The 23,487-nt window shown below is 40.0% G+C and overlaps 1 long non-coding RNA gene across 9 annotated transcripts in view; it reads left to right on the forward strand.

Annotated features, from left to right (window-relative positions):
* Nucleotides 1-23,487, forward strand: part of LOC148777325 (uncharacterized) — a 174,513-nt gene that overhangs the window by 33,111 nt on the left and 117,915 nt on the right. For all 9 annotated transcript variants that reach the window (XR_016037821.1, XR_016037822.1, XR_016037823.1 and 6 more), the window contains one exon: nucleotides 14,791-14,935. This is a non-coding gene — a long non-coding RNA (uncharacterized LOC148777325). The remainder of the gene's footprint in view (nucleotides 1-14,790; nucleotides 14,936-23,487) is intronic.

The following is a 23,487-nucleotide window of genomic DNA, read 5'->3' on the forward strand; positions in this document are numbered from 1 at the left end:
ATAATTTTATTACCTTAAGATAACGGCTATTAAGCAGTTTTGCATGTCCCCACCCCCCCCCCAACCCACCCCATCCACCATGGTTAATGTTAACAAAATCAGAATTTGCATATAGTTTTATATCATATTTTTATTTGAGCAGCATAAAATAAGTGACTGTATTTTATATTACTGGAGCCTGTTGGGGGCTCTGATATGATTTCTACCATGGTTCCAGGCCTTCCATGAAGTGTTTTATATCCACACGCTGTGAGAAAACACCACTTTGGGAAAATTAGGAAAAGAGGCTATTTAATGGATTGGTGATCAGTAAAGAGACCAGAGTGATACTATTTGGCAGTTTTTTTCCTCTTTTAAACTAGCTTTTGAGAGTCCGATTTTTCATGGTCAAGAATTTTTCTTTTTTTTTTTGAAGAGGGGGCAAAAATTAATTCCTGATTATAGAGTTAGTGGTGTTTACATTTAAACTAGTCCCCATATACAAACACTTCCCAGTAATATATTGCTCATTTTGTTCAATTTTGTGTTTCTCTGTCCCAGAACCAAACCATTTCTGATACCTAAAAACAACTGCAAATGCACTGAACTCGTGTCTTGAATGACCTCTAGGTTCAGATATTTCTTTGTTGACCTTGTATAAATTTCCTTATCCCTTTATTGTAAGGCTTTGAAATGTTCCACTTTTTTCTCTGCAACTCTGAATTACCTTCTGTTCCAGGAAGGGATATATAAATGCATTTTCTTACATTGAGGTAGTTTTCTGCTAGCCAGATGCTGTGGTTGGATTTTACCTTCTCCCCGAACCAGAGTGTGACTGTCAAGTGAGGAGGCTAAGCTTTTTTCTTTCTATCAAATGTGGCTTGTAGAAATCAGACCCAGTGTAAGGTGGTTGCTTTGTTCTCTGACAGCCTTAAAAAGTCAGGGCAGGAAATCTATCAGTCGATTGTCTCAGACAATCCCTTTTGTACTAAAAGATGATTTCGTCTGAGGAAATTTAACCAAATGTGACTTGAACCTTCTAAATTCTTCCTTTCCCAATAAATGAATTTAAGTATCTGAAAAGACATAATAAAATTAGAACCTTTCAATTGATATAATTAATTGGAGTTAATGAGAGGATGTATTTGGCCGGCAGTTAGTTATGAATTCTCTGCCATTACCAGTATTCAGTTAATGAGAGGAAACAATCAATACATGTTTGAAATTTTTTCTTCTCTCCAACACTGAAAATTTGATAAGCTGGTAGTTTTGAATATTTAAAGTCTTGTGAGAGAAAAAAACTTCCGTTTTCTTTCTTAACACAAGAGGGAATGGATTTTTGCTTCTAGCATAGGAGGTAGACAGTCGCCAGGTGATGTGTTTACTGCTCATATTTCTGTTTCAGAAATGTAAATGTGGTACAGGGACTCCATCCTAGAAAAGGTCTATTTTCTGATAGATTGATTTGGAATTTAACTGCGAAGTGAATTCTGTTTTCTCCTGAGCTTCTATTCTAAACCAGAAAAACACTGCCTTGCTAGACTTGACAAATGAATTGAAAGTGTTTGATGGGAGGTTCATATCGTTACCAGGTCCCTGAAGTTCTGGGAACATTGATGGAATTTACCTGTTGACCATAATTCTCTTCTTTCCTTTGGAGCCTCAGGTTATACTGTTTCTGAGAGGACTTCTCTGGGTCCTTCTTTGGATTCTAAGAATGTCTGTATGTTCATGGCTTCTAAAACTTCTTCATTCTTCCTTTTGTTTGGATATCTGTAAGGACCTCAGTGGAGCTTGGCTTCAGTGTCAGCTGACCCCTCTGTTCACTCAGCTTCACAGAGCCTTTCCCTCTCACTCCCATCCAGCTCTCCACCTTTCCTCTCATTTCCCCTCCAGCCCTCCCGCTCCCCCATCTATCCCACAATCCACCCTTCCTCTCTCTCATAATGTTTTGTTTCTTTTTATTTTGATTCATTACAAAATATTGAAAAGCACTGAGCATAATATAACAACTTATTTCCAACATGTAAAACTTATAATTAACATTTCAAACTCCAAATGAAACATTATAGGTAATGTTAAAGCCCTTTTTGATGCCTTGGTGTCATATTCTTTCTTGCCCTTCCTAGAGATAACTTATCAAGTGTGTATCTCATGAGGCCACAGGCTCATCTGATGGCCCTTCTTTGTCTGCATGGCCATGTCAACTGGAGCTTCACAGAAGGTTATCCTGTTGCTGTGTGAGTTATTCGTTTATTATGTGTAGATGGGGGTGGTGGGTAGCCCAGAAGCAAATTTAAGAAACATCCATTCTCATCCAAAAAGTATGGGAAAGCAAGCAGATTGAGGGACCCCTGGGGATACATTCATGAGGAAGAATCAACTGTAAGAGGCTTGAACAGGTGTAGCAGGTCCTTTGAAGGCACAGGAGATGCTCTTGTTGGAGTTGTGTGTGTCTCTTCTCCCATCTGCACAAGCACCTAGATCCTTGGTGACTGTCCACCGTTTTCCTTTTCTTCCTAGGAAGCCCGACTTGGGTCTTCATCATTCCTGATCTCATTCTTCATTACTCCCTTGGCTTTTTATGGATTCTGATGTCCATGTTTCTAACACTGACCTTGTGGGTGTTTCCTAATTCCATGATTGTGTGATGGTTTGGCCTTGATACTCTTAAATCTGTCCCCGAGCTCTGCTTAATTTAGTTGAAGAAACTTATCAATGGGCTCTGATACAGTTCCTTCTCCTAGCCCACCAGAGCATGCTAGGAGACAGGTATTTGCTGGTAATCCACCTAAGACTTGACTTTATCCTGAGATCTTCACACCTTTCTTTCATTACTGCCAACTTTCAAGTCTTTAGGGAAAGTGGGGACCCAGCAAGCAAGACACCCAAACCCAGCAGTGTCAGGGAGCCAGGAGCCCAGCTGTCTATAGTGACTCTAATGACAGCCTTCAGCCTACTGAGACAGATCTTGGATGTTGAAACTGACAAGAGTTTCAAAGTTCCCTTCTGGGTCTCCTCTTTGTGGTGTGTCTGGGACCTGAAACTTCTGGGATTGTTACCAGTCACGTGGAGACAGACTGACAACGCTGGGCTGGTGTGGGGTGGATCAGTTCAGTCAGTTCAGTCACTCAGTCATGTCCAGTTTTTTGCAACCCCATGGACTGCAGCACACCAGGCTTCCCTGTCCTTCACCATCTCCCAGAGCCTGCTCAAACTCATACCCATTGAGTTGGTGATGCCATCCAACCGTCTCATCCTGTCGTCCCCTTCTCCTCCTGCCTTCAATCTTTCCCAGCATCAGAGTCTTTTCCAAAGAGTCAGCTCTTCACATCAGGTGGCCAGAATATTGGAGCTTCAGCTTCAGCATCAGGACTGATTTCCTTTAAGGTGCTTTCTCACTCACTCTGCCACCTTCATTATATGTATACTGGTCACTTCAAAAGCTAATTTATGAGCTTGCTGTTGTGGTTCTCTAACCCCTTCTTCTTCCTCCAGCTTCTTTCCATTAATTTTTCCCTTCTCTTTTTGCCTTGACTTATGGGTCTGCTTGGCCTGTTCTCTCCTGCTGTATCCGGTTAACTTGTCCTCTCACCTGGTGAGTTGTAGGAGCACATAAATGGGGAAATGGAAAATATTGATCAGTCCAGTATAAAGCCTGCCAAAATGCTCATCATCCCTTCTCACTTTCATCAAATACCAGGGAAATAATGCGGTGTGTAATAGACTCCAACAGGCATCTGAATTCAGGTCTTATGCTGTAGTTTGTATTTACTGTGAGGAAATTTTTTTTTTTAATGTAGCATCTATGAAAAAGATAATGGTACTCAAGAACAACTCTCTTTAATTTACATGTACTATTTTTAGTGGCCTTTGGTCTTACAACCCCCTCATGATTAAACTTGTGGTCCATGAGGAAGAATGATCGATCGACTTTTTCTCTGTGCTGTTATACCATCTCTATTTAAGGTGGAGTTATAGTGTTGGAAGACCTCCATAACTGTCCCTTTTTCATACTTTTTAAGAAAAAGAAATCAAATAACAGAAAACCTCCAACAACACAAAATGAAACTTTCCTTATCCTTCTAGAGATTAGAATATGCTCAAGATTCAAATTACCAACCAGGCCTCTCAGTGAGCTTTTCTTCCTGGTAGCTGCAAAAATATTGGGTCCAAAAACACCGGGGAATCTGGCTGTCTGGACCCTAATGCTAGTTCAGCATTTATTTCTCTGGGAGGACCAAAGAGAGATCATCTAACTCCTTTGAACTTCAGTTTTCTTATGTGTGAGATAGGAGTTGATAAAACAAGCCTATCTTAAGATGTTGTCATAGCAGAAGTGGGTGAAAGGTGCTTAGCAAAGAGGTTGGCATACTGTCAGCACTCAGGTGTGACTGACTCACCTCTGCTACCTCATCTTTACCTGCCCCCATCCCCACCTCCTACAGTGAGTGGTTCAAATCTTGTTCTATCATGGGGCTGCCTGGGATTAATCTTGGATCCCCATTCTTTCTGTGTCACCTGGGATAAAACCTTCCACTTTCTAAGGTTGTTTCTGTATCTGGGAATCATTGATGGTGGAGACAATGAGGATGACATACTCAACTTCAAATTTTAATACAGTACCTGGAACATAGCAAATGTTCACTCATTGTGATAATAACATTGTTATGAGTATTTTTTCAAGGATTGCAGTCTTAGATTCCTCTGAAGTTCTAGGGTTCTGGCAGAGTTGAGATAGGGGTAAAGTATTTATGAAGGTTAAAAGAATCACCAGTGACTTTTCCGAGAAGACATGCTGTCTTGATTTGTTCACTGAAATTTAAGTGAGTCTCACGTGACCTCTAAAGTCCCTTTAGTTCTATTACAGTTTCTATCTTCATTACCCCCAACCCCTAGAAGATGACAGAAAAATGGAGCTGCCTTATGTCCCTTCACAGAAGTTGTGGTCTTGGGAGCAAAGGATCTGCTTGTCCTGCCAGGCACAACCAGCGTCTTTCCTGAATTTCCCCATATCCTCTCTCCTCTCCATCCCAAATGCAGACAGACCCAAGGAGGGTCAACACTTGGGATGTTGTCAGCCAGCCTTGCCTTTACTATTTTGGAGCTAGTAGAAATTAACTCACAATGTGTGTGAAAGCAAAGATAGGACCTGGGTGGGCCCAGCTCAGCACGTAGTGTACAGCAGGTGGAAAGTACCCACATCCAATCACCTATTTTATTATTTTTCCAACCACCTATTTTATAGGTTTTTCTGAGTTCATTTATACTCAGCTCCTTTGCTGGGCCTGCCTAGGTTGCAGTCTACAGCCCATTTTCTTTGCCCTTAACAAATGGATACTCTAACCATACTGGCCTTTAATTTGTCTCCTTTCGTGCACTATTGGCTGAACCTGATCCCAATAATATTCCTCTGTGTGTCTAGAGGTAACCATGCATGTGTTCCTTCCTCTAGCAAATTCAAGCCTCGTGACCTGAACAATAGTCACACTGGACTCTCCCAAACTATTGAGAAAGAGCCCTTTTCCTTACCTATGGCTGCTAGACAAATAGCCAGTGGTCCTCACCCCTTAGTGCTAACAGCACGGCTAGATTCTCTTCCTCCCTCCCCAGCCAGTGTGGCAGCAGCCATCTTTCTCTGTAGCTTGGTGTCTCAGACTGGACTCTTGTCCATACCCAACAGAGCTTGTGCACATTTTCTGAAGGTTTAAATTAGGGGCTTATGCAAGTCATTACCCTAAGTCATCAAAACAGCAATTAACTCAATAACCATGACATTAAGCCAGCTGTTTTTTCTGGGGAATGTGAAATTGGAAACCAATGCTGCAGTATGCTTGGCTCAGCCGTGAGTTTCCATGAAGCAAAACTAAATAAAGCAAGTGTAAATATTGTAAATATTTGAGTTCAGAGGGGCAGGGAACTACCTTTCTTTTGGGGGGAAAGGATCATGGGGACCAAATGAGAAGTACAGAATAAGGAGAGAAAAAGATGGAGTGTCCAGTTCCGCAGGAACAAACACCTTTATAAATGAATATCCACAGCTTTCCTATGTTGCTTAATCTATTATGGATTATCCTGTATATTTAACATATTAAAAAACATATCTGGTTAAATTCCTCCTAGGGGAATAACATTTTTGGCAACAATGCTTTAGAAAATTTGGTCTAATTTCATTATACCTACTGACTGTTATAGTTATATTCCTTTAAAATTATATTTTTGAAGATTAAATTATAGTTTTCATGAAATAGAGCTAATTTTATAAAGAAGCTATGAAAGTTTTCTCTAAAAGGTATTTTGAATATTTCTCTACAGTTTATTTGATCTGATTGTTTAATGATGGAAACCTAAGTTTTCCTTCAAACTAAAAGCCCTGTACTCAGTGAATATGGCAGTAATCAGATTTTTCCAGCCAAATGAAGGTCCCACAAATACTAAAACCAAAGACTTTGGAAAGAAATGTTTTTTGGGTTTTTCTTGATTTTAAAATTAGCATGTGTATGTAGATTTGAGAAAATACATTAAACTATTAAGAAATGATTAGTATTGATATAATCCCATTATGAGGCCATTGTTAACACTTCGGAAGTTTTTTCTTTGAAAACGTTTTAACAAATGAGTCAGGTAATTCAATTGTATTCATTGTTGGATACATTTGATAATAACTAATGTTGCAGTGAACATTTTAGTATATTAATCTTTGATTCTTTGCCCATTTCTTTAGGATATATTCTTAGGGAATCAATTTGTTTAGGCATCTAACTTATTGTTAAATTGCATGTCAGACAGATGATACTAATTTTCACTCATTAGTGTTTTTATGTGTTCTGACTGTACCCTCAATGCCATTGAGTATTATTTTTAATCCAATTTTTCTCAAATCTGGCTTTTACTTTGGAATCAATGCAAGAGTTTTAAATAAGAAACAAATACAAAACAGGCTGCACCTGAGCTCTACCCTAAGCCAATGAAATCAGAATTTCTGGGGAGTTGGAGGACCAATGCGAATATAAGTTTAAAAGCTCCTCAATGCATCTAGTTGATAGAAACGGTTCATAACCACTTTGCTAATTGAGTATATGAAAAATACTTCAAAGCTCTCTGCTATCACAGCACATTAGCATCTAAGTGGTATATGTCTGCCTCATTAGTTTGAAAAACATACTGTGAAATTAGGGTCTGGCCAAAATATTTTGCCCCAAGTGGATCTGCACATACTTGCGGGAAAAAATGAGGTCATCTCTGCGCCAAAATAGTTCCCCCTGTTCCTTACTATCTTGCCAATTAGTTTTTAGAAAACTTTTGCAGGGCTTTTTCTACTTTTTCCTATTTCATCTCTAAACTTTCTATCTCTGAGGCTGCTTCAGAAGTAATCCATGTTAATTGTTTTGCCTTTCTAATCACTATTCAGTTGTTTATCAAGTATTTCACTTATTTTGGCATTTTCTGCACCAGCTCATACATTGTCCTTATCTTAGGGTCACCATCATTTCCCCTCTTATTTGTGGTTTGGTAAATAAAATTACTAAAGAAGACTATACCTGATAGAAATACTACAGAAGGCCTGTACCAAAGAAGACAGTACATAACCTGATAGAATTACTACAGAAGGCCTGTATGTAGTTTGACGTGTCAGATTTCATGATGCTCCAGGCATGTCTGGGCCCTTTTAGTTGTTAGTCTAGGGAAACTATTGACGCTTATCCTGTTAGGGTAAGCTGATGTGAGAGAGTCTGCTCTTTGGTGAAATGTTTTCCCGTGTGTGAGAAGTACAGAAGGGAATATTTCCTCCTCACTTCTAATGATGTTACCTGAAAGTCTGATGCCAGATGATTACATTATTTCCTTAAAGGCTTTTATTTCCCCATTTCCATCTTGCCCCTGGCCCCACAACTCGCTCTTTCTCTGGAAGAGGGAGAAGTCCCTCTTACTTTTTCATACTCTTTCATAGCCAAGAGTGACCGTAGGACATGGTTTTGTCCAATTACATGTAAACAAGATTCTGCAGGCAGCTTTGGGGAAGAGTTGCACTTTCCAAATAAAAGTGTAGTGACCCTAAAACCCCTTTCCTTTACTTCTAGCCTTGAATTCAGATATGATGCCTAGATTTTGAAGTCCATTTTGCAACCATGAGGTAAGAGACCCAAGAGAAAGACTAAGAGAATAGCCAACAGGGCTCTGCTATCTTTTAGCTGGTGGACTGACACTAACCATTGCCTGCATCCAGACTTTTGCTGAGGGTTAAACATGCTCTTAGTTGAGTCGATGTTAGATGGATTTTTTGTTACTCTCAGCTGAGAACTTTCCTGATTCACCCAACTGATGCTTTCCTAGTATCATGTTTAGCCATTGATCATAGCTTGTCATTTCCTATTTTTTTCTGTATGAGAGCTGAATTTTAAAGTCCAAGACCATTCCTAAATGGGGCAAGGCTGAGCTAGCTTGTTATCTCCCTTTTATTCTCTTCTTTCTTGGGCAGTGGTCAGGTTGGGGTCAGTTCTTGGGTCAAGAACTGGGGAAAGTCACTGCTGCTTATCATCTGTCTCTGATTATGTTTCTTCCTGTACTGGTAGGTCAATTTACTTTAGTCTAAAACTATATAGGCTGAATTCAAATAGAAAAAAAATGAGAAGTTATTGTCTATACCAACTTCACACTTTCACCTTTGATTTTGGGCCCACAGACATATATTAATAATAAGTTATTTGCTTCCTTTTTGATTTTCTTTCTTGTGAATTTCTGTTTTTTTTTTTTTTTTTTTAATTCTGGTAAGGTGGGGAGGCTGATCTCTAAGCAGCCTATTGGTACCTCTTGGTCTAAATATCATCTATAATATTCTAATTCAACACAATTTTTCTCATCCTTAACGACAGAAACTGTTTTGGTAATGAATGTAATTTGAGGTTACATCTATTTGTTCTCTGCCACCAAATGTTATGCCAGTGCCTTAATTGGTTTTGTTAGAGTGAGCTTGAAGCCATGGGTATATAAAGCAATTAAAATGTTTTGGCATTTTTCATCAGTCATTGAAGCATCATAAATTTTTGATTGCCTGTGTGATGAACATATTTACCAAGCACAAGTAGCTATGATTTATGTGTGTTCAGCTAGAGGATGGCAAAGAAAATGCAAATATGTTTGAGGTTAAAGAGAAATGTATCAACTGTCCAATCATTGCTACAGTAGCTAAGTGTTGAATCAAGAGGGAAAATAAAGGTAAATTTTACCTTTTCCTCTATATAATCATCACTAGCATTACCTATCGGAGAAGGCAATGGCAAGCCACTCCAGTACTGTTGCCTAGAAATCCCATGGATGGATGAGCCTGGTAGGCTGCAGTCCGTGGGGTCGCTAAGGGTCGGACACGACTGAGCGACTTCACTTTCACTTTTCACTTTCCACTTTCACACATTGGAGAAGGAAATGGCAACCCACTCCAGTGTTCTTGCCTGGAGAATCCCAGGGACGGGGGAGCCTGGTGGGCTTCCGTCTATGGGGTCACACAGAGTCGGACACGACTGAAGTGACTTAGCAGCAGCAGCAGCAGCAGCATTACCTATTCAAATTTTTAGCTAAGCGACTTTTAGAATGGTTTTGCATTGTTTTCTAGCATTCACTATTTGTTTCTATTAAATATGTAGGAATTTATGGAACTGGTCAGTATTTTGCCACTACACTTGTCATCTTCAGTCTGTGGAAGTATCATGAAAAATCATGTATCTACAATCCTGCGCTTGAACTAAAATGCTGAAACAGTGGCCTGGTTTATTTGTAACCAAGAAGCATCAAGTTCATCTTCTTTTTCAGATGCAACATGTACCAGAGCGTGAAAACAGCTGTGACAAAGAGCTCTCTTTGGAGCCTGAGTCATATCACTTGCTCACTGGAGCGTCCCCTTTACAGAGCCTGTCACTGTGATTCTAGCTCCATCTCGTTGGAACAGAGGAGATCATGGGAAGAATCGAGCCTACGTAGCATGTTACTTCTTAGCAGAGTACCCAGGAAAAGGGTGCCAAGGAAAACCTGGGCAGGTCCTCTGTGGATGGACACGTGACATCATGTGGTGACCTTTCCCAGAGACTCTGACCAATAAGAATCTTTACTTTTTACTCGTTCACGCTCAGCTTCGTTTGTGGTGCCAGCTTCACCCTGACATCTTGATTTTAAGTATGTAAAAGGCGTTTCTGTGATATACCCTGTAGCTCAGGCTCATTGGTACATTCTCTGCATGTTTCAGGTGAGAGCTGGGTCAGTTTGCCGTGAGACCAGGATGTGAGTGGATGAGAATATATCCTTTTCTTGACTCTTCACATCCTTTTAGAAATGTGCTGAATCCTTCTTATCACTCCAACATGGAACCAGAGAAATCAGATTTTATTCTAGGAACCAGCTGCCAAACTTTGAAGTCCCCCAACCTCAGGCTGGATGGCAGTGAGGGTGAAGTGCAAAGGGGCAGTGTTCTTTTCCTGACAATACTGAAGTCGTTCCTGACTCTGCTCCATATTCTTAGGAAGCAGAGCGACAAGTGCTAGTTACCGTCCTTCTTTTCAGACAGAGGAACTGGTAAGAGAATTAAACCCCTCAGTTTCTGGGGCTCTTGTTTAGACACCACCTTGTGTTCTCATTCAGGCTCCCGACCTTTGCTCTATTCTTGGCTCCGAGGGAAACTGGCCAGACCCCATCACCTGGTTGGCCTGTGAGTTGTCCCCTCTGTTTCCCCCTTCTTTCCAAGTCTCTCCTTTTTAATTATCAGCACAGACAACCCCCACGTAGTAAGACTCCATACAATCCTCACAGGCCTCAAGCGATGAGGATAAGAACTAAAAATATATCTCTGCCGCGGAAGCTAATTGTGTATTTTTAATTAATTGCTCCAATTAGTCCCACTCTTTTCAGTTTTGTTAATCTATAACAATATCAGCTGGGATGCTTCTGGAAGTGGAAATTGCTGTAATGGTCAGGTACCCGTCAATTAAAACTCTTACTATGTGCAATTAGCTTCTCTTTGCATTTTCATGGCAACCCTGGGGAATATGAGAAGCAGCATGGATGCAGCTTACAACATCGAAAGTGAATGGCATCAATACATTTCCATCCTATAATTTTGATTTCTTACATATTTTATTGTAGAGAAAAGTCAGTGATCAAAGATGGCATGATTAATGATGAAATAATTATAGAAGACCTAGTCTGGCCCCTTTGTTTATTAAATTCTGTAATGCAAAACTTAACAATAAAAGCAGCGGATGGTGTATGGTTAAGGGTTTGGAGGCAAATGGCTTTCAAAGGTTTCAACTAAGCACTTTGAAAGCGTATTTAACATATTATTGATATGACTGTGATTAGCATATGTATTTGGTCTTTACAGTCAGGCTTCTTCAGGATCACAAATAAGAGAGAAGAGGATAGACTGGTTTCAATTACACACCTTGGCTTCATAGAACTTTTTCATTTCAAATATTTGGATTCTCCTTCTGAAGCCTGAAATTTTACTGTATAATAAAGTTTGCTTTCCAATAGAGCTAAACACAGCCTGAAAGTTATCACATGATTATTTACTAATTAGAGTTCTTTCAACCACAATCTGCTTTTTAAACATATTATGAACTATGATAAACATACAGAAAAGTACACTAAACATAAAAATATATAGTTCAGTGATTAATCATGGAGTAAATATCCGTGTAAGCACATCAAGGGCAAGAAGTAAAATGACAGCAGCCCTTCGGGCCTCCTTTTGTCTCTTCCCAATCATTCCTTTTTCCTCTCAAAAGGCGCCTATTCTACGTGTGTGCTCAGTCGTGTCCGATTCTTTGCAACCCCATGGACTGTGGCCTTCTAGGCTCCTCTGCCTGTGAGATTTTCCAGACAAGAACACTGGAGTGGGTTGCCATTTCCTTCTCCAGGGGATCTTCCTAACCTGGGGATTGAACATGTCTTCTGCATGGTGGATTCTTTACCAACTGCGCCACCTGGGAAGCACCAAAAGGCACCTACCTTGAAGAAATGTCATTTGTCATTCATTTTCATGTTTTGAGAAGATGGTTGTTGGTCTTACTGCTTCTTTAGAAGCAATTTTCTTAGTACACTGAAAGTGGAAGTGTTCGTTGCTCAGTCCTGTCCAACTCTTTGCAACCCCATGCACTATAGCCGACCAGGCTCCTCTGTCCATAAAATTCTCCAGGCATGAATACTGGAGTGGGTTGCCATTCCCTTCTCCAGGGGATCTTCCTGACCCAGGGGTTGAACCGGGTCTCCTGTGTGAGCCACCTACACTAACTGCATTTAAAATATCTCTTTGTTTTTGGTTTTCAGCAGTTTTACTGTGGTTTGGCTAGTAAAGGCCTGCGTGAGAACTTCTATACCCTATTTGGAGTTTGTAGGACTTCTTGAATCTACAATTTATTGTTTTTCATCTTTTGGGAAAATTCTTGGCCACTGTTTCTTAAAATGTTATTTTGGACTCGTTTGTTGCTTTCCTTTCTCTCTAGGATTCCAGAAATATGTTAGAGCTTCTCAATATTTTCCTTCCCTCTTTGAAAAATGTTTTCCAACTTTTTGCCTCTTTTTGCTAAGTATTTTTCTTCCGTCACTAGTTTTAGTTCATTAAGTCTGATTTCAGTTGTGTATAAATTGCTCTAAACTGAGTCGTTGAAGTCTTCACTTTGGCTATTGTATTTTTCATTTCTAGAATTTCTACTTAGTTGTTCTTCAGTTTGAAATGTCCTTTAAAAGTAAATTCTATTCTGTGCTGAATTCACAATCTGGCCTTTTATTTCCTTGAAAGAGTAAGTATAGTTTTATCTTTCTGCTTTCAGTGTTTCATTGCTGTTCATGACTTACCAAGCATTGATGAATGTCAGAAAAATGATGTGATGTTTCCCTTGACAGCGGTGTTCAGTGTGTTCCTGATGTGGTGATGACAGAAGAGCCAACTAGGATTCTCTCTAGATTGATTCATAGACTTTTTCCTTTTCATCATGAAAAAAATAATCACAATATATACTGTAAAGTGGAAGAAAATATATGAGGACCCACAAAAATCCATCACCCAATTTCAAGTTATCATCACTTAGCAACTATCAGTTCAGTCAGTTCAGTCGCTCAGTCGTGTCCGACTCTCCGCAACCCCATGAATTACAGCACGCCAGGCCTCCCTGTCCATCACCAACTCCCGGAGTACACTCAAACTCATGTCCACAGAGTCGATGATGCCATCCAGCCATCTCATTCTCCATCGTCCCCTTCTCCTCCCGCCCCCAACCTTTCCCAGCATCAGAGTCTTTTCCAGTGAGTCAACTCGTCGCATGAGGTGGCCCTATAGTTATCTTAAAATTCATGCCTAATAAGTCTAATATCTGGATCTACTGTGAGTCTCTTTCCATCATCTGTTGGCTCTATGTTTCTTGTCCTTGTCTTCTTGCTGTTATTTTATTGGGTTTCAGAAGCTGTATTGAAAAATTATGTGTAGAAATGACTTGATGTGTAAGACAAGTTCTTTCTTTGGGGAAGATTTATGTTTTCTTCTACTATATGCCTGGCAGCTCTTAAATTTGAAATCATCTTAATCCAATTTTGGGGATGAAGATAATTCAAAGCTCAGCTGAAATAGCTGTAAGAGCCAGTCTCCTTCTGGTTCACTCTGTTAGGGTGACTTAGATTCTCTTGGGTTTCCTTGGTGGCTCAGATGGTAAAGAATCCACCTGCAATGCAGGAGACTTGGGTTTGATCCCTGGGTCAGGAAGATTCCCTGGAATAGGGAATGGCTAACCACGTCAATATTCTTGCCTGGAGAATTCCATAGACAGAGGAGCCTGGAAGGCTACAGTCCATGAGGCGAAAAGTGTTGGACATGATTAAGCAATTAACACTTTGTCTTAGACTCTCTTACCAAGCCCAAGACTATAACACTTGTGATTTTATCTCCATGAAGCTGCAGAACAGTACTGCATAGCCCTTTGGCTGCCTCTTCCTGAGTCAGTAAATTCTATCAGAGGAAAACTCCAAACACTGGATCGTTACTATCTTGCTCAGTATCCAGTGCTTTCAAGCAGAATATGTATATGTATTGTATGTATGTACATTAGTTATCCTCAGAAAGAAGATTGGTCCAAATCTCCTGATCTCCCACTGCTAAAAGCAAAAGACTACTCTATACACAGCTTAACCTTTCATCCTGTAGTCTTTTATACTAATCATTTTAAAAGGGAAACTCAAATTGTAATATATGATGGTTGCTTATGGATTAATTGATTTCTGTATCTACCATAATAATTTGTTAATCACTGTTTCTTTAAGCTGTTTGTTTACTCTCTGATTCTTTGCTCATTCTGGTTTGTGTCACAGATACACGCTCTCTTACTCTTGGCCCCTAAGTAGGTGCACCCAAAGAAGGCATGGTAGAAAGTTGGGGGATGAGAGTAGGACAGAGAAGTCAGAGTTTTCTTAGCTCTCTTTTTGCTTCCTTTGGCGTCTCTGGCAGTAGCTGGGTCTCCTGCGTGGTTCCAGCTCTTACTGAAAGGCTCTGGCTTCTGGGCTGTGGTAACACCTGCTCCCATTGTTTGCGCCTCCCCCTCTCCCCCCCAACCCAACAGTAATAGGACTTCCTACTGTTGCTGACTTGTGGGCTGCCCTACAGTTTTTTGGCTTCTCAACCCTTCTACCACTGTAATCAGTGAGGCCACTAAATGTGCCTCTAAATTCCCACCATACAGTAATACCTGTTACTTTTAAGACCTAGTGCTGTCACTTTATCTGTCTATGGGGTTTTGTTACAGTATGAAATATGTAATACGCAGTCCTTATCCTCAGGGAAGGAACAAAAGACAGGGAGCAAACGACATCTATATATGAAGAAATGACAGATGACCGTGGATTAAGTGCCAACCTTGATGATTTACACAAGAAGGCCAAAGCAACTCAAGGAAGAGTGAGACCCCGAGAATCTTTCATGGAGGTAAGTCAGATTGTGTGGTAGAATAGGACAGAAAAATTCTCCAGGTGAAGCTGAAATAAGAAATATCTGGAAACTAAAATTCTTGTTCAAAATCTCCATGGAAAAGTAGCGTTTGAAAGTATTTTCCATTCAAACTAATGACATACATGAGTAGCTTGGTGAGTCTTCTTTATGCATTGAAGAATCTTTAAACTCTGAAAAACTGATGCGATGGTGTTTTCAATCTCACTTCACACATTTAGTGTTACTTCAAGTTCATAAACTTGAGCTTCACTGAAAATTACCCTGTCATTCACTGCAAACAAGCTCTGTCATTTCAGATGCTACCAACAGACAGCTGATTGAAAACTGAGGGATGAATGTAGTCAAAGAACTTTTGAGCAATGCTACATAGTTTTCCAGTGAATGAGGGTTCATGATGGGTGCATGATGAAATGCTCTTTCTAAGCCAGAATGTCATTGTAATTTTGGGTGGATTGAGCACTGGAAATAAGCTGGGAGCTAGAAGGTGTAGTGTGAGACCGATTCTTTGGATATGGATCGTTACTCTGGAGCCAATTTTTATTGTTTTATTTTAATTTAATTTTATTTATTTATTATTTTATTGTTTTATTTTTATTTTAGTTTTTATTGTTTTATTTTTATTGCCAGGCTGTGGTCAAGCCCAGTGCTGGGGGATGCACATGCCTCTGGTTTGGTTTATATGCTTTCTGTGTAGTCAGTGAAAAGAGCTTTGAATTTGGAGTCAGATCTAAGTTGGGGACCCATCTCTGATCCTGCTTGACTATTTGATCTTGGGAAAGTATATAACTTCTTGAGTTCTGCCTTCCTTATCTACAAATTATTAAGAGTAATGAAATCTCACAGGAGACTGTTGTAATAATTTAGGTGACAGTGCTTAGGAAACTTACAAATGTAGCTGTTCTTGCACAGACATTTAAGCTGCCCCATTGTATCTAAGCTACTGTGCTTGGCCAAGTTAGAAAATTTGCTGGAGGAGAGATAGTAGGCACTTAACAGCATTTCCATATAGGCCCCTGTGCTTATTACACAGGCAAGGGAGAATCACATAATTTTCTTTCTTGCTTTTTAATTTTTAATTTTTCAATTGCCACTCCTAAAATCCTAGCACCTGGCTTAGAGAATATTTGCATTCATTGTGCATAGTACCCACTTGACACACTTGGCTCTGCATCAAGGTGGAATTTGAAATAAATCAATGTTCTTCTTTATTTACTTTGTATCTAAGCTCTATTTCCTTTCCTCTCTTATATCCAGGAGTCATCATAATATATACATGGCATAAAATGTACATGAAATAACAAGTCATTACTTGCAAAGTACATTTTTTTCTTCTCCAGGGCCTTGTTAGCAACTGATAATCTTAAATTTTATCTCCTAAGAAGGCTCATCAAGTATTCCTTGACCCATTCTGTTAAGCATCTTCACCACTCATTATTAAATTACCTGCTAAAAAACGAAAAAACCAACTCAAGGGAGTCCCAACTCCTACTGCAAACTAGTAGCTTTCCCTACCCAGAACAAATGCTAAACTTGGTCAGAAATCACATTATTTACTCTCAGAATAATAGTCTGTTGCAGTTTATGCTTACCTTGTCACCCAACCACAGTAATAATATGTTTGACATGAACTGCATACTAATTACTTTTATTATTCCGGAAGTTTCATTAGCAATAGTCCTCCCTTACCCTCAATTCTCCCAAACTCCCAAATGTCTAAAAATACTATCTTAACTATATCCCTAAAGACAATATAAATTCTACATACACAGTTTCTATTTGCTTCTTCATCTCACTCCCACCCTTGCCAAATCTTTCATCCATTCACACCAAAAATGCTAAAAATCAGAAAGAATATCATCATGATTTCTCAAAGAGAACACTTGTCTCTGAACTTCCAGGGGCTTTCAGAGTCTTTTCTTAACTCAGATTTGAGACAATTAAACATTTTCCCCCGTTTATAAAAAAAATAATAAATTACTAACAGTACAGATTTTTAATTTTATTAACCAGTTTTCAGCTATTAATAGCCTAGAAAAGAAATGTAAACACTGAACTTCTGAATGCCAAAATTTAACTTGGAATTTGAGAGTAGATAATGATGTGAGAGTTGGACTGTGAAGAAAGCTGATCGCTGAAGAATCGATGCTTTTGAACTGTGGTGTTGGAGAAGACTCTTGAGAGTCCCTTGGACTGCAAGGAGATCCAACCAGTCCATTCTAAAGGAGATCAATCCTGGGTGTTCATTGGAAGGACTGATGCTAAAGCTGAAACTCCAATACTTTGGCCACCTCATGCAATGAATTGACTCACTGGAAAAGACTCTGATGCTGGGAAGGGTTGGGGGCGGGAGGAGAAGGGGACAACAGAGAATGAGATGGCTGGATGGCATCACAGACTCTGTGGACATGAGTTTGAGTGAACTCCGGGAGTTGGTGATGGACAGGGAGGCCTGGTGTGCTGTGATTCATGGGGTCATGGAGAGTCGGACACGACTGAGCAACTGAACTGAACTGAACTGAACTGAATGAAGACAGTTGAGCAGTCAAAACAAATGAAATAGCCTCCATGGATCACATTCAAACTTTTGCTTTACGCCAACTTTGGTCAAGTGGTTCATAGTAGATCAAAAGTATTGTTGTTATTGGTTTTTTGCTTTGTCATGTTTGACTCTCTTATGATCCTATGGACTGTAGGCCAGCAGGCTCCTCTGTCCATGGGATTTCCCAGGCAAGAATACTGGAGTGGGTTGCCATTTCCTTCTCCCGGGGATCTTCCCTTCCCAAAGATGGAACCTGCATCTCCTGCATTGGCAGGTGGATTCTTTACCACTGCACCACCAAGAAGTCCAGATTAGAAGTAGTGACTCAGAAATGGAAATGTGGTTGCATTGTGTTGTAGTCAGTTTGAGCTGCCATAACAAAATACAATAGATGGGATGCCTAAGCAAGACATTTATTCCTCTCAATTCTGGAAGCTTGGAAGAAAAAGATCAAGGTATAGTCCAATTTTGTTCCTAGCCTTCTTACTGGCTTGCAGAGAGTTAGCTTTTCAGTGGCCTTTTCTCAGAGCATGCATGCGAGGAGAGAGAGAAAATGAAGTTTCTGGTGTGTTTTCTTATGGGGCTTCCCTGGTGGCTCAGACAGTGAAGAATCCACCTGCAATGCAGGAGACCCGGGTTTGATCCCTGGGTCGGGAGGATCCCCTGGAGAAGGAAATAGCTACCTACTCTTGTATTCTTGACTGGAGAGTTCTTGCCTGAAGAATTCCCCAGAGAGTCTGGCACGACTGAGTGAAGTGTTTTCTCATAAGGACACTAATCCCATTATGAAGGGCCCATCCTTATTACCTCATCTACACCTATTATGACTGGAGACAGGGTGGACTTAAATGAAGAAGAAACTATGTTGATCATTAGACTTCTGCATAAAGTGTTGAGACCCTTCTTACTAAGGAGACTGAAGAAAGAAGTTGAATCTCAGCTTCCAGAAAAGGTATGTTGCAAATTCAAAAGTTGTGATTTCTTCCCCTTGCCAATATATTCAAATTACCTGCCCCTGAAATGGTGTTTCTGAAATAGGAGGCTTGTATTTTAGTTCCAGGTAACTGGAAAATATCTTAAAGGATTTTTTGTTGTACTTGTTAAAGAGAAGCTGGAGGGTTTAGTGTAGAGAGAATGGAAATTTGAACATTTCATCTTGGTTTCCAAAAGTTTGGGGACAGATTTTTTGAAAATTACCAAATCACTGTCATTACATTTTAGCTTTAACTTACATTAACTTAACAGGACATGAATTGACATTCTATTTTAACTTTAGAATTTTTTTAAGAAATTTTACTAACCTTGTTGAGCTCACTCTTGCAGGTGCCATAAAAGTGTTCTGCTTTGAGCCACGTAAGGCTATGAGTTTGGGGCTTGTATCCTTATCAGAAGGCCTAGTAAATGCTTGCCACATTTCCCAGAAATGTGTTCAATGTTGAATGCTTGGGATGTCACTGTTCTGATAATAAGTGAAAAATAGGGTTCTTATTATAGATACATCATCTAATTAAGATTCTATGAACATCTTAAGCAAATATTTTTCAGATTAGTTTTTGGACAGTGATTTTTCAGGGCTTTTGGATGTTTTTTTGAGCCCTTAGCGCCACGTTTTTGGACTGGATTTGGGTATTAGTTTAATATGTTTCTCATCATATTTTGGAACCGCTGGAGTTCCAAACACTGTAGTTCTGCGTTTCATTCTCTTACAGATAGATTATTTGGCATTGAACACTGTTTGCTGTGTGAGCGTTTGATGTAACTTTTCTCTTTAGAGGAGCCAATTCTGAAATATGTGTTTTGCATCATTGTGTTTTTCTGTGTAATGACTCTATTTTTTGGACAGATTGGTTCATTCTATTCACTTTTAAGTGGGAGGTGGCAAGATATTGTACAAAGTTGATTACTAAAAGAGAATTTTGTCACCTAATCCCCTATCTTTAATTTAAGTCTGAATTTGGCAATAAGGAGTTCATGATCTGAGCCACAGTCAGCTCCTGGTCTTGTTTTTGCTAACTGTATAGAGCTTCTCCGTCTTTAGCTGCAAAGAATATAATCAATCTGATTTCAATGTTGACCATCTGGTGATGTCCATGTGAAAAGTCTTCTCTTGTGTTGTTGGAAGAGGGTGTTTGCTATGACCAGTGCGTTCTCTTGACAAAACTCTATTAGCCTTTGTCCTGCTTCATTCCGAGCTCCAAGGCCAAATTTGCCTGTGACTCCAGGTGTTTCTTGACTTCCTACTTTTGCATTCCAGTCCCCTAGAATGAAAAGGACATCTTTTTTGGGTGTTAGTTCTAAAAGGTCTTGTAGGTCTTCATAGAACCGTTCAACTTTGGCTTCTTCAGCATTACTGGTTGGGGCATAGGCCTGGATTACTGTAATATTGAATGGTTTGCCTTGGAAACGAACAGAAATCATTCTGTCGTTTTTAAGATTGCATCCAAGTACAGCATTTTTGACTCTTTTGTTTACCATGATGGCTACTCCATTTCTTCTAAGGGATTCCTGCCCACAGTAGTAGATGTAATGGTCATCTGAGTTAAATTCACCCATTCCAGTCCATTTTAATTCACTGATTCCTAGAATGTCTATGTTCACTCTTGCCATCTCCTGTTTGACCCCTTCCAATTTGCCTTGATTCCAGGTTCCTATGCAATATTGCTCTTTACAGCACTGGACATTGCTTCTATCCGGTCACATCCACAACTGGGTATTGGTTTTGCTTTTGCTCCATCCCTTCATTCCTTCTAGAGTTATTTCTCCACTGATCTCCAGTAGCATACTGGGCACCTACCGACCTGGGGAGTTCCTCATTCAGTATCCTATCATTTTGCCCTTTGATACTGTTCATGGGGTTCTCACGGCAAGTATACTGAAGTGGTTTGCCACTGAAGGGAAAACCACTACACCATTCAGATATGACCTAAATCAAATCCCTTATGATTATACAGTGGAAGTGAGAAATAGATTTAAGGGACTAGATCTGATAGATAAAGTGCCTGATGAACTCTGGACGGAGGTTCGTGACATTGTCAGGAGACAGGGACCAAGACCATCCCCATGAAAAAGAAATGCAAAAAAGCAAAATGGCTGTCTGAGGAGGCCTTACAAATAGCTGTGAAAAGAAGAGAAGCGAAAAGCAAAGGAGAAAAGGAAAGATAAGCATCTGAATGCAGAGTTCCAAAGAATAGCAAGGAGAGATAAGAAAGCCTTCCTCAGTGGTCAATGCAAAGAAATAGAGGGAAACAACAGAATAGAAAAAACAAGAGATCTCTTCAAGAAAATTAGAGATTAAAAGGGAACATTTCATGCAAAGATGGGCTCGATAAAGGACAGAAATGGTATGGACCTAACAGAAGCAGAAGATATTAAGAAGAGGTGGCAAGAATACACAGAAGAACTGTACAAAAAAGATCTTCATGACGAAGCTAGTCGCGATAACATGATCACGGACCTAGAGCCAGACATCTTGGAATGTGAAGTCAAGTGGGCCTTAGAAAGCATCACTACGTACAAAGTTAGTGGAGGTGATCGAATTCCAATTGAGCTATTTCAAATCCTGAAAGATGATGCTGTGAAAGTGGTGCACTCAATATGCCAGCAAATTTGGAAAACTCAGCAGTGGCCACAGGACTGGAAAAGGTCAGTCTTCATTCCAATCCCAAAGAAAGGCAATGCCAAAGAATGCTCAAACTACCGTACAATTGCACTCATCTCACACGCTAGTAAAGTCATGCTCAAAATTCTCCAAGCCAGGCTTCAGCAATATGTGAACCGTGAACTCCCAGATGTTCAAGCAGGTTTTATAAACGGCAGAGGCACCAGATATCAAATTGCCAACATCTGCTGGATCATGGAGAAAGCAAGAGAGTTCCAGAAAACCATCTATTTCTGCTTCACTGACTATGCCAAAGCCTTTGACTGTGTGGATCACAATAAACTGTGGAAAATTCTTCAAGAGATGGGAATACCAGGCCATCTGACCTGCCTCTTGAGAAACCTGTATGCAGGTCAGGAAGCAACAGTCAGAACTGTCCATGGAACAACAGACTGGTTCCAAATAGGAAAAGGAGTACGTCAAGGCTGTATATTGTCACCTTGCTTATTTAACTTATATGCAGAGTACATCATGAGGAACGCTGGGCTGGAAGAAGCACAAGCTGGAATCATGATTGCCTCGAGAAATATCAATAACCTCAGATATGTAGATGACACCACCCTTATGGCAGAAAGTGAAGAGGAACTCAAAAGCCTCTTGATGAAAGTGAAAGAGGAGAGTGGAAAAGTTGGCTTGAAGCTCAACATTCAGAAATCAAAGATCATGGCATCTGGTCCCATCACTTCATGGGAAATAGATGGGGAAACAGTGGAAACAATGTCAGACTTTATTTTTGGGGGCTCCAAAATCACTGCAGATGCTGATTGCAGCCAGGAAATTAAAAGACGCTTACTCCTTGGAAGGAAAGTTATGACCAACCTTGATAGTATATTAAAAAGCAGAGACATTACTTTGCCAACCAAGATCCGTCTAGTCAAGGCTATGGTTTTTCCCGTGGTCATGTATGGATGTGAGAGTTGGCCTGTGAAGAAAGCTGATCGCCAAAGAATTGATGCTTTTGAACTGTGGTATTGGAGAAGACTCTTGAGAGTCCCTTGTACTGCAAGGAGATCCAACCAGTCCATTCTGAAGGAGATCAATCCTGGGTGTTCATTGGAAGGACTGATGCTAAAGCTGAAACTCCAATACTTTGGCCACCTCATGCAATGAATTGACTCACTGGAAAAGACTCTGATGCTGGGAAAGGTTGGGGGTAGGAGGAGAAGGGGACGACAGAGAATGAGATGGCTGGATGGCATCACCGACTCGATGAACATGAGTTTGAGTGAACTCCGGGAGTTGGTGATGGACAGGGAGGCCTGGCGTGCTGTGATTCATGGGGTCGCGGAGAGTCGGACACGACTGAGCGACTGAACTGAACTGAACTGAATCCCCCATCTTAAGCAGTCAGAGAAAAATTAAATATTAAAAATGCTGTTATACCACGCTTATCGTAGTGAAGACCCAAATATTTAAGTATTTTATTTTGCTAGTGAATGCATCTTGGGAGTTGAATGCTGTCAATGTTTCTTTGACTTCCTATGGTCTTGACATCTTTGGATAACCCTCTTTCTGTTCAAGGTGGACCTTAGGTACTGAATAAGCTGGGTAATGGGTACAGTGGTCACGTAGCTTCCTTTAGTCTTACTGAGTTCCAGAACTTCGAGAAATGAAATGTTAAAGATTTTAATTTTCCCCATTCTTCCTTTTGTTTCTTTAGAAGCAACAAATACAATAAAAGACAATTATCTCTACTTACTCATTTATTCATCCCATAAAACTTCTTAATCTAGTTTACTGATTTCCAGGACTGGCTAATATAGATAGATTTTTTAAAAATTACAAGTTGAAAATATGCCCTGTTTTTAAGAAGTCCAATAGATTAAAATACAGACTTTTATAGCATAAGGATCATGGGATGATTGGTTATATTGCAAAGGAATTCCTTACTTTACTAAAACATTTATTTCATGGCTCTTTTCACAAGAAAGCTTCTGAGTATTGATAAATTTTTTTTAAAAAATTAGATTTTGAAGAGCACGTTTCCTGCATGAAGTACACGTGTGCTCTTTAATACCCAGATTTTTATATTTGAGATATATTGGGGTCGCGAAGATTCTGACACGACTGAGCGCCTTCACTTTCACTTTTCACTTTCATGCATTGGAGATGGAAATGGCAATCCACTCCAGTGTTCCTGCCTGGAGAATCCCAGGGACGGGGGAGCCTGGTGGGCTTCCGTTTATGGGGTCGCACAGAGTCGGACACGACTGAAGTGACTTAGCAACAACAACAACAACACCTATTATCCTTCCAAAGGCCCCATGTTCAAATGCCGTCACACTGGGTGTTAGGATTTCAGCATAACAATTTTAGGGGGACAAAATTCAG

Source organism: Moschus berezovskii, chromosome 7 (assembly GCF_049115385.1).
Source record: "Moschus berezovskii isolate FMDL1 chromosome 7, NW_MosBer_1.0, whole genome shotgun sequence".
Lineage (NCBI taxonomy): Eukaryota > Metazoa > Chordata > Mammalia > Artiodactyla > Moschidae > Moschus > Moschus berezovskii.